This window comes from Coenobita brevimanus, chromosome 23, assembly GCF_032717465.1.
Source record: "Coenobita brevimanus isolate Jiangsu-jjx chromosome 23, ASM3271746v2, whole genome shotgun sequence".
NCBI classification, from domain to species: Eukaryota; Metazoa; Arthropoda; class Malacostraca; order Decapoda; family Coenobitidae; genus Coenobita; species Coenobita brevimanus.
Window position 1 is genome coordinate 46,535,066 of NC_136976.1, and position 13,078 is coordinate 46,548,143.

Sequence of the window (13,078 nt, forward strand, 5' to 3'; positions counted from 1 at the left end):
ATGGCAGCGTAGAGTCGTTGTAAACATATCAGTGACCTTTGTTCCCTTCCCATAATTGTTCACAGTTTTTTATAGCTCGTGCTAACTCGATGTCACTGACATCGGTACTGTAAAGGGTTGTTCACTGCCGTGGGTAATTAAGGGGTTAATAGAAGACTGTACATTCCTATTTGCATCACTCTCACATGTACACACAAAAAACGAACGAAAGAATGAGCGCTAAATGTAAATTTAACTTTCAGCAGAAAGACCACACCAATTCAGTTCATATTCCTTCAGTTTATTTTCTGTATTTTTTCAACTATTTTTTTTTATTAGGGCGTCGGGGTATAGATAGATAGATAATTTTTTTTTTAATTAGGAAAAAATCATTCATTAGTGAAGTTGTTAATTATGAGTTCAACAATTATGGGGTTCTACTGTATTCAGTACTCCTTCCAACACATTTGTAATAATATAAGTAGTGATGACAGTATTCACCAATATATGTAAGGTACTGATTGGGTAGCTAATATTCCGAATCATCTCAGCATTCCAGGAAGTGTTATCAGTGACTTATAGGCCTACTGTGTCATTACACTTGTATATGTACAAAGACAAAAGTCATGTTGCAGTTCTGTCCAAAGATTAGGTGCAACACTTGAAACATTTTAAAAGCTCTACCACAATTACATGTTCGTGGTTGACTAGCCTGACTTCGTCAAGCTTCATATCTGCTGCTGATGGGATGACGGTATGAATGAACCCGTGAAATTCCGAAGCCTTAACATCATCTCGCAAAAATTGCTGATTCCAAATTTCGTATGAGAGACGAAATGCCAACAGTTAGGCGATGATCACCTGACATTTCGTCTTACATCTTACCACAAAATGTCTAGCAGACCTACTATACCATGGTATGGAGAGGTCAAGCAACATGCATCCAACTAATAGGAATATGAAAGGTGGCATGATCTTCCTTTATTTACGGGAAACGAATCCTGAACAGAAAGCTCAAACATTTGGTATAGGCATAACCACAGAAAGGTGGATTAGGATTTCAGGAGGAAGGCACAACGAAGAACCGTCATCGTTCAGGTCGTCCTCGTTTTACCACAACATTATAGGACCGGAAATAATCACAACGATGGAAGCAGCACCCTCAAGCAGTGCTTACGCCGTAAGAAATGAAGTGCATCTCGAATGAAGCACACGAACAGTTGTGTGTAGACTTCGGTCGTCTGGTTTATGCGTTCGAACTCGTCTGTGGGATTCAGTTTGCCAGCCACTCTAAAAGAAAGAAAAAAAAAACAAAAGTTAGAATAATTCTGTTCTCATGTGTTGAATACTATAGTGAATTTTGTTTTATAACACTTATATAATATCCCAGGTCATAATTATCAACCTGAATAGCTAATTTACAGTTAATAAAGATGGAGAACTGACATCCGAACACCTATTAAGCTAACTATATTGTAACGTTGATAATGTTGACAAAAATAAAAGATGAGAAACACTTAATCAATACTAAATAAAAACAGCAGTCAGAAAGATTTAATAACTGTATAGATTAGTTTTGGTACGTTACAAAAAAAGTATATGCTGGCATGCACAGGTTGGTCACCTGGAGCAGATAGCAACTCAAGTCAGTGCTACCAACCGGTCGTTCGACACAAAGCAGACTGCTCCAAAACTGTGATGTTTCAGCAGATATTTTCTTCAAATTTCACGACTCGACTTGTCTTTGTATACTAAAATATTTTCAGATTCAGATATAGTACGGTATTGATTACAGTATTGTACGGTATCAAATAGTATACAGTACTCTCTCCAAACCCATATGTATTAATATAAGTATTGATGACAGTGTTCACCAATACATATCCAAGGTACTGAGTAGGTTTTTCTATTATTCGGCAAATCCAGTTACTCGGCATCAGCCTGGTCCCGTAGATGACAAATAATTGAACTTTTATTGTTTTTTCATTTGTTTATATATATATATATATATATATATATATATATATATATATATATATATTTAAATGCCCGCCGTGCCCGCCGCAGGACCTCCCACCTCACCACCCCCCACACCACCACCGAGCCGCCACCCCACCACCACCCCAGGAGGACACACCGGTGAGGTTAGTGACCCCGGGCAAGAAGGTCATCAGAGCATCACGGCCCTGGGTCCCTATTCCCCGCAAGTGCCCCAACCCCAGGTGATCAGGGGAAGTGAACTACTGTGCGGGCAGAGCAGTGATCGACAGAATAGGGGTGGGACTGAAATAAAATCAGTCCCAGGTAACACCGTATTGACGGCTTTGTTACACCCTCTAGGGCAGGAGGCCCAAGGCTACGGCCTAACAAAAAGTAAAAAGAGAAAGACGAACTTAGGCTACGGCCTAATAGAGTGTGTAAAGGGGAAGGCGACCCCAGGCTCCGGCCTTAACACACCAGGGAGAGAGAGTTGCCTTAGTGCATCCCTCTCCTGCTGTTCTTCGGCTACGGCCAGAATACGGATCAGGGTAAAGAGCCCCTGCTACCGTATGTGTAGCACTTCCCTATTACGGAAGCGACACCCCATGGACAGTCCCCAGCCGCAGCGTGCGGGCGAACCAGTTCACCCGGTAGTTGTCTCGTACGGGTAGACACTCGGCTCCAGCCGGGGCACGTACCAGGGTAGAGAATTCCCTGAAGGTAGGTTCAGTCCGTATTGGAGAGAGTGTGGCCTCTGTGCCCCTCCCTCCGGCTTGTCTCCTACTACGGGAGCAACACCACGCTGGCGGTCCTGAGCCGCGGCGAAAGGGCGACCCCGATCACCCTATAGGTGTCCCCCATACGCTGGGCAAGTTCATGGCTACAGCCAAAGTGTGTAATAGGGGAAAGAGACCCCCGGCTCCGGCCTCCAGACACACCCGAGAAACCACGGGCAACGTGAGCCCTCCTCCAGCCTCTTTCCCTTCGGGGAGCCCTTCGTCGCCATCCGGGAATATAGCCCCGGAGGAGACACTAGAGTGGTGGCAAGGCCCGATATCGGACTTACCGCCCACACCCGGGAGTTCCTTGTTCCTGCCGGAGCCCCGTAGGAGACGCTGCCGCAGTCCAGTCCTGACGGCGCCTCTCCCTCTTGGTACCCGCAGTCCCAGGACGCCCAGGCTCGACTCCACAACCCACGACGAAGGTGATCCAGGCTCCCTCACTCCCCGAAGTCGGAAGAAACAGGCCCGATTACTCCGGCTGTTCGGTCCCAGTCCTGAGGGCCACCTATCAGGTCGAGGCCCCTAGACCAAAGGGCCTCCCTGCACCCCACCGGCGTGGCCCTAAGACGAGGGCCACCTCTCAGGTCGAGGCCCCCAGACGGGAGAGCCTCCCTGTACCCTAAAGTGTAACTAACAGTGACAATACCCAGGAAACAGAGGAAAACAGTGACAGTGACTACCCAAGAAAATATAGTAAACAGTGGCCCACCAGAACTTAGTGTTACCAGGGCAGAAAGTGAACTTTGTGAATTATCTTAGTCCCTCCCCATATCAAGGAACCAGGGAGTTTTCTGTGAGTCTCGAGGTAGGGGCGCGGGCGAGTCAAAAGTTAAGTGTACGTGTCTCCATGACAAGGCGACAGTGTCGAGTGTCGCTATCCGCACCCTACCTCTTTTATAGCAATATCCCTAAACCAGACTCCCAACCTCGTGTATTCTTAAAGTGAACAACCCCATTTATATATTACCTCCAAGTGACATAAGAACCCTATTAAAGAACACTCGCAATCTCCCTGTGTGATAATTGTAGTGCATATGATTATTCTGTGAAGCCAAGTGTTAACTCTGTATCTCTGTGTCTCTGTATCTTAAATATCATTCTGCGTGTACTGTTACGAGTAGGATCTAGGTAATAGATGTGTTACGGTATACTGCCTGGTTTTTATGTCCTGTTCCTTTGTTAGTGCTTTACTTCCGGTCTAGAAAGAGGATCCCGCTTCAGTAGCTAGTGTTTTTACGATGAGAAGTCGCCTTAAAAACACAGCATTACACTGGTGGCAAGCGGTGATTCTGGATCCGAGTAAAAGCACGGAGGAACGAAGAAAGGAAACTTGCACAATGGCAGCCAAACCACACATCCAATTGCCGAGGTTCAACCCGGACCAGTGCGACATAGAAATATATTTAGATATGGTCAAACCCCTCCTAGACATAGGGTTCGACTCAGACAGAGAAAAGATTGCAGTCACACTACCTAACCTGGGGAAAATAATCGCCACTGTCACTCCCAAAATCGTCCCGAGACTAAAATGGGGTCAGTTCAAACAAATTGTGAAACAGGCGGCGACACCATCTCTGGGCACAGTTGTAGCCTTGTCGGAACTAGACGCCCTCACATACGACGGAATCCTCGATGACACCTTCATCGAGGCTAGGCGGCTCATCACCGCTGCGTACCCGGGCACAGACGCAAAAACCCGGGAACAACTCATATTCCACAAACTCCTCAGGATCCTCCCCGATTTCATTAAAAACCACTTCATAATACATGAACCGACGGGAGACCTGGATAAACAAATCAACTTAATAAGGCGCCTTCTAACCGTCCACTCCTCCCCCAAACGCATCGGCATCATCAACCAATTCCCCACGGATCTCATCCCTGTAAATCCTCGGGAATTTACTCCTTGCTGCCCTGAGTGCCCAATCCACGACATTCGTGAGCAGCTAAAAGCCGCCCGGGGCAGCAAAACAAAACGAGCGCCCACAAGCCTCCCCACCATACGCCGATTGCCCCAAGCCTCAAAGAAGAAAAGTGAAGCGAGGAAGTCACAGAAGGCGCCCCCCCACTGCCCTCGCATCTCACCGTAATGACGGGGGCCACCTCACATCTCCCCCAGTCGATGACAGGGGAAAACGTCATCTTTCCATTTCCTCTCCTCCCACCATCTCTTCTATTTTGCCCTCCCCTATTCCTACCACTATTCCTAACCCTCCCACCTCACACACCACTTTCTCCACTACTACCGCCTCCCCCCTTCATATTCCTCCCCAACACAAAGCCTGCCTCCCCCTTCGCAGGCCTCCTAGAACCCTTACCTCATCTTTCCCAAACCTACTTCCCAAAACTGCCTCCTCCTGTCTACTCCCTCCCACCTAACGCCCCGCACCACCCACCACCATCACATCCCCGCCACTCATTTTTCCCATCTACACAGCCAACTCATTCGCTTTCCCTATCACACCATCCTCCTCCTCACCCTCACCTGCCTCCCTTTCCTCGCTCACCTCCCCCACCCCACCCTCAACCTCACCATACCCACAAATCCCTTCCCCCACATCACCCTTGCCTGACCAACCACCACCTTCCTCCGATTCTGATCCTTCACCAACCACCCCACCTTCCTCCGATTCTGATCCTTCACCAACCACCCCACCTTCCTCCGATTCTGATCCTTCACCAACCACCCCACCTCCTCCAACCCACCACTCTCAATCACCGCCTGCTATGCCCACCACCAAACAACCAGAAACAAAAATTGAGAGGGTGCTATGGCGCCACCACGACCGCCCACCCATCAGAATCCGAGGGACCCACAACCTTCTCCGACTCCTATGCCGGACCGACCATCCATCCTCCCTCCGGCTCACTCTCAACCCCCATCAGGACCCCAACACATTCACCACTCACTGGGTCAGCCTCACCCAACACCTTACCCCGGCCCACCAGACATCCACCTCCACCACCTACCACCTCCAGTCACGGGGCCGTGACTTCAACAACGCGGAGGGTGGTAAAATACCCACTGTGCCCGCCGCAGGACTTCCCACCTCACCACCCCCCACACCACCACCGAGCCGCCCCCCCACCACCACCCCAGGAGGACACACCAGTGAGGTTAGTGACCCCAGGCAAGAGGGTCATCAGGGCATCACGGCCCTGGGTCCCTATTCCCCGCAAGTGCCCCAACCCCAGGTGATCAGGGGAAGTGAACTACTGTGCGGGCGGAGCAGTGATCGACAGAATAGGGGTGGGACTGAAATAAAATCAGTCCCAGGTAACACCGTATTGACGGCTTTGTTACACCCTCTAGGGCAGGAGGCCCAAGGGCAGGAGGCCCAAGGCTACGGCCTAACAAAAAGCAAAAAGAGAAAGACAAACTTAGGCTACGGCCTAATAGAGTGTGTAAAGGGGAAGGCGACCCCAGGCTCCGGCCTTAACACACCAGGGAGAGAGAGTTGCCTTAGTGCATCCCTCTCCTGCTGTTCTTCGGCTACGGCCAGAATACGGATCAGGGTAAAGAGCCCCTGCTACCGTATGTGTAGCACTTCCCTATTACGGAAGCGACACCCCGTGGACGGTCCCCAGCCGCAGCGTGCGGGCAAACCACTTCGCCCGGTAGTTGTCTTTTCTTACGGGTAGACACTCGGCTCCGGCCGGGGCACGTACCAGGGTAGAGAATTCCCTGAAGGTAGGTTCAGTCCGTACTGGAGAGAGTGTGGCCTCTGTGCCCCTCCCTCCGGCTTGTCTCCTACTACGGGAGCTACACCACTCCGACGGTCCCGAGCCGCGGTGAAAGGGCGACCTCGATCACCCTATAGGTGTCCCCCGTACGCCAGGCAAGTTCACGGCTACAGCCAAAGTGTGTAATAGGGGAAAGAGACCCCCGGCTCCGGCCTCCAGACACACCCGAGAAACCACGGGCAACGTGAGTCCTCCTCCAGCCTCTTTCCCTTCGGGGAGCCCTTCGTCGCCATCCAGGAATATAGCCCCAGAGGAGACACTAGAGTGATGGGAAGGCCCGATATCGGACTTACCGCCCACACCTGGGAGTTCCTTGTTCCTGCCGGAGCCTCGTAGGAGACGCTGCCGCAGTCCAGTCCTGACGGCGCCTCTCCCTCTTGGTACCTGCAGTCCCAGGACGCCCAGGCACGACTCCACAACCCACGACGAAGGTGATCCAGGCTCCCTCACTCCCCGGAGTCGGGAGAAACAGGCCCGATTACTCCGGCTGTTCGGCCCTAGTCCTGAGGGCCACCTATCAAGTCGAGGTCCCCAGACCAAAGGGCCTCCCTGCACCCCACCGGCGCCACCCTAAGACGAGGGCCGCCTCTCAGGTCGAGGCCACCCAGACGGGAGAGCCTCCCTGTACCCTAAAGTGTAACTAACAGTGACAATACCCAGGAAACAGAGGAAAACAGTGACAGTGACTACCCAAGAAAATATAGTAAACAGTGGCCCACCAGAACTTAGTGTTACCAGGGCAGAAAGTGAACTTTGTGAATTATCTTAGTCCCTCCCCATATCAAGGAACCAGGGAGTTTTCTGTGAGTCTCGAGGTAGGGGCACGGGCGAGTCAAAAGTTAAGTGTACGTGTCTCTGTGACAAGGTGACAGTGTCGAGTGTCGCTATCCACACCCTACCTCTTTTATAGTAATATCCCTAAACCAGACTCCCAACCTCGTGTATTCTTAAAGTGAACAATCCCATTTATATATTACCTCCGAGTGACATAAGAACCCTATTAAAGAACACTCGCAATCTCCCTGTGTGATAATTGTAGTGCATATGATTATTCTGTGAAGCCAAGTGTTAACTCTGTATCTCTGTGTCTCTGTATCTTAAATATCATTCTATGTGTACTGTTACGAGTAGGATCTAGGTAATAGATGTGTTACGGTATACTGCCTGGTTTTTATGTCCTGTTCCTTTGTTAGTGCTTTACTTCCGATCTAGAAAGAGGACCCCGCTTCAGTAGCTAGTGTTTTACGACGAGAAGTCGCCTTAAAAACACAGCATTACACTGGTGGCAAGCAGTGATTCTGGATCCGAGTAAAAGCACGGAGGAACGAAGAAAGGAAACTTGCACAATGGCAGCCAAACCACACATCCAATTGCTGAGGTTCAACCCGGACCAGTGCGACATAGAAATATATTTAGATATGGTCAAACCCCTCCTAGACATAGGGTTCGACTCGGACAGAGAAAAGATTGTAGTCACACTACCTAACCTGGGGAAAATAATCGCCACTGTCACTCCCAAAATCGTCCCGAGACTAAAATGGGATCAGTTCAAACAAATTGTGAAACAGGCGGTGACACCATCTCTGGGCACAGTTGTAGCCTTGTCGGAACTAGACGCCCTCACATACGACGGAATCCTCGATGACACCTTCATCGAGGCTAGGCGGCTCGTCACCACTGCGTACCCGGGCACAGATGCAAAAACCCGGGAACAACTCATATTCCACAAACTCCTCAGGATCCTCCCCGATTTCATTAAAAACCACTTCATAATACATGAACCGACGGGAGACCTGGATAAACAAATCAACTTAATAAGGCGCCTTCTAACCGTCCACTCCTCCCCCAAACGCATCGGCATCATCAACCAATTCCCCACGGATCTCATCCCTGTAAATCCTCGGGAATTTACTCCTTGCTGCCCTGAGTGCCCAATCCACGACATTCGTGAGTAGCTAAAAGCCGCCCGGGGCAGCAAAACAAAACAAGAGCGCCCACAAGCCTCCCCACCATACGCCAATTGCCCCAAGCCTCAAAGAAGAAAAGTGAAACGAGGAAGTCACAGAAGGCGTCCCCCCACTGCCCTCGCATCTCACCGTAATGACGGGGGCCACCTCACATCTCCCCCAGTCGATGACAGGGGAAAACGTCATCTTTCCATTTCCTCTCCTCCCACCATCTCTTCTATTTTGCCCTCCCCTATTCCTACCACTATTCCTAACCCTCGCACCTCACACACCACTTTCTCCACTACTACCGCCTCCCCCCTTCATATTCCTCCCCAACACAAAGCCTGCCTCCCCCTTCGCAGGCCTCCTAGAACCCTTACCTCATCTTTCCCAAACCTACTTCCCAAAACTGCCTCCTCCTGTCTACTCCCTCCCACCTAACGCCCCGCACCACCCACCACCATCACATCCCCGCCACTCATTTTTCCCACCTACACAGCCAACTCATTCGCCTTCCCTATCACACCATCCTCCTCCTCACCCTCACCTGCCTCCCTTTCCTCGCTCACCTCCCCCACCCCACCCTCAACCTCACCATACCCACAAACCCCTTCCCCCACGTCACCCTTGCCTGACCAACCACCACCTTCCTCCGATTCTGATCCTTCACCAACCACCCCACCTTCCTCCGATTCTGATCCTTCACCAACCACCCCACCTCCTCCAACCCACCACTCTCAATCACCGCCCGCTACGCCCACCACCAAACAACCAGATACAAAAATTAAGAGGGTGCTATGGCGCCACCACGACCGCCCACCCATCAGAATCCGAGGGACCCACCACCTTCTCCGACCCCTACGCCGGATCGACCATCCATCCTCCCTCCGGCTCACTCTCAACCCCCATCAGGAGCCCAACACATTCACCACTCACTGGGTCAGCCTCACCCAACACCTTACCCCGGCCCACCAGACATCCACCTCCACCACCTACCACCTCCAGTCACGGGGCTGTGACTTCAACAACGCGGAGGGTGGTAAAATGCCCGCCGTGCCCGCCGCAGGACCTCCCACCTCACCACCCCCCACACCACCACCGAGCCGCCCCCCCACCACCACCCCAGGAGGACACACCGGTGAGGTTAGTGACCCCAGGCAAGAGCGTCATCAGGGCATCATGGCCCTGGGTCCCTATTCCCCGCAAGTGCCCCAACCCCAGGTGATCAGGGGAAGTGAACTACTGTGCGGGCAGAGCAGTGATCGACAGAATAGGGGTGGGACTGAAATGAAATCAGTCCCAGGTAACACCGTATTGACGGCTTTGTTACACCCTCTAGGGCAGGAGGCCCAAGGCTACGGCCTAACAAAAAGCAAAAAGAGAAAGACGAACTTAGGCTACGGCCTAATAGAGTGTGTAAAGGGGAAGGCGACCCCAGGCTCCGGCCTTAACACACCAGGGAGAGAGAGTTGCCTTAGTGTATCCCTCTCGTGCTGATCTTCGGCTACGGCCAGAATACGGATCAGGGTAAAGAGCCCCTGCTACCGTACATGTAGCACTTCCCTATTACGGAAGTGACACCCCGTGGACGGTCCCCAGCCGCAGCGTGCGGGCGAACCAGTTCGCCCGGTAGTTGTCTTTCGTACGGGTAGACACTCGACTCCGGCCGGGGCACGTACCAGAGTAGAGAATTCCCTGAAGGTAGGTTCAGTCCGTACTGGAGAGAGTGTGGCCTCTGTGCCCCTCCCTCCGGCTTGTCTCCTACTACGGGAGCAACACCACGCCGACAGTCCCGAGCTGCGGCGAAAGGGCGACCTTGATCACCCTATTGGTGTCCCCCGTACGCCGGGCAAGTTCACGGCTACAGCCAAAGTGTGTAATAGGGGAAAGAGACTCCCGGCTCCGGCCTCCAGACACACCCGAGAAACCACGGGCAACGTGAGTCCTCCTCCAGCCTCTTTCCCTTCGGGGAGCCCTTCGTCGCCATCCGGGAATATTGCCCCGGAGGAGACACTAGAGTGATGGGAAGGCCCGATATCGGACTTACCGCCCACATCCGGGATTTCCTTGTTCCTGCCAGAGCCCCGTAGGAGACGCTGCCGCAGTCCAGTCCTGACGGCGCCTCTCCCTCTTGGTACCTGCAGTCCCAGGACGCCCAGGCTCGACTCCACAACCCACGACGAAGGCGATCCTGGCTCCCTCACTCCCCGGAGTCGGGAGAAACAGGCCCGATTACTCCGGCTGTTCGGCCCCAGTCCTGAGGGCCACCTATCAGGTCGAGGCCCCCAGACCAAAGGGCCTCCCTGCACCCCACCGGCGCGGCCCTAAGAAGAGGGCCGCCTCTCAGGTCGAGGCACCCCAGACGGGAGAGCCTCCCTGTACCCTAAAGTGTAACTAACAGTGACAATACCCAGGAAACAGAGGAAAACAGTGACAGTGACTACCCAAGAAAATATAGTAAACAGTGGCCCACCAGAACTTAGTGTTACCAGGGCAGAAAGTGAACTTTGTGAATTATCTTAGTCCCTCCCCATATCAAGGAACCAGGGAGTTTTCTGTGAGTCTCGAGGTAGGGGCGCGGGCGAGTCAAAAGTTAAGTGTACGTGTCTCTGTGACAAGGTGACAGTGTCGAGTGTCGCTATTCGCACCCTACCTCTTTTATAGTAATATCCCTAAACCAGACTCCCAACCTCGTGTATTCTTAAAGTGAACAACCCCATTTATATATTACCTCCAAGTGACATAAGAACCCTATTAAAGAACACTCGTAATCTCCCTGTGTGATAATTGTAGTGCATATGATTATTCTGTGAAGCCAAGTGTTAACTCTGTATCTCTGTGTCTCTGTATCTTAAATATCATTCTGTGTGTACTGTTACGAGTAGGATCTAGGTAATAGATGTGTTACGGTATACTGCCTGGTTTTTATGTCCTGTTCCTTTGTTAGTGCTTTACTTCCGGTCTAGAAAGAGGACCCGGCTTCAGTAGCTAGTGTTTTTACGACGAGAAGTCGACTTAAAAACATAGCATTACATATATATATATATATATCTATATATATATATATATATATATATATATATATATATATATATATATATATATATATCTGTATCTATCTATCTATCTATCTATCTATATTCACTGCTATCTTAAATGTCAGGACCAACTTGTCTAGCCCAGGGCTCCTGTGCTCCTCATGGGGCAACATTGGATTGGATATATATATATATATATATATATATATATATATATATATATATATATATATATATATATATATAAATCATCATCATCATCATCTGGACCTCCTTTCCCACTCTACGGCAGTGTGTTTCAAAAATGATTGTTTCTTCAGTTTGTTGCTTAGTAGATTTTTGAAACAAGAAGGACTTAAGAGACAATCCCTTGAATCTCAGAGGTTCATCTTACGTGGAATAAAAACATCTTAACATAATCTAATACACATACATGCAGGCTTTTCATAAGTTTTGCATAGTTCATCATTGTTCTCCATATGACTATTCTCAGACCATATTCGGTCATTCCTGTCAAGTCTTCATGGGTAATGGATTAACCAGGAGCGTTATAGCCCAGCGAAACTTAATATACTGTCTTGTATATTTGAGAGAGATCCTGTCACCTAATTAGAACATAGGGAATTGGTGTTAGGTGCTGAAAATTAAACAGAATCAGTTGTACTTTGGTTATGAATTGGAGCATCATAGTAAACCCTTTCCCCATTGTGTAGAACAAAGTTCTTTGGTCTCTTGGGATCTGAATCAGAGGAGAAGGAACTTCAAGTCCTGTCGCTGTCTTCTTGTGCTTTAGCTGTGAGGTTACTAACAGTATATAACACCATCTGTAAATAGCAAAAATTATTGTTATTACGAATGAGATTTATTCCTCACATACTGCTATTCAGGCAAGAGCAAGTGGTTAGTCACCTTAACTATTTGAGCAGAGTAGCCAGGCTGTGGGCTACAACACTCCTAATGGACATCACAGGATTGGAAATGGATGGATGTACAGTTTATGTCATCAGTAGTGACAGAAAGTGATGTCTTTCAACCCTAATGGGTAACACAGGATTGGAAATGGATGGATGTACGGTACATTATACAGTATACCAGCTGTTGTGACAAAAAGTGATGTCTTTTATTAGGAGATATGTTGTCCTTCAAGACCCATAAAATGGATCTTGAATGTGTTTAGTACACTCTTGCCTCAGCATGCAGTGGGATTATATCGTGAAACAGATTTCATACCAAGAAATCACATACTGAGGTCAATTTAACGTGGGTTCAATGGGGACGTGGAGTTGTCCAAGGATCATGTAACCTATAAAAAAAAAAAAAAAAAAAAAAATCTCCAACCCACATGAAGTATGTCCTAGGCCAGTCCAAGTCTTCACCAGGGGTATCCCCTGATGCTGAGGGACAGCTGTGTAGGGTCTGGACGATCACACCAGGTCCTCAGGAGATGAGAAATGATGCAGAGTGAAGGGGTAAGGTTGAGGAAAAGTGAAGTGGTAAAGCCAAGGGAAAGTGTAGAGGAAAAGTGAAGTGGTAAAGACAAGGGAAAGTGTAGTGATGTGGTTGGTAGGGAGTGCTGCAGTAAGGTGGTGGGAGAACACTACAGTGA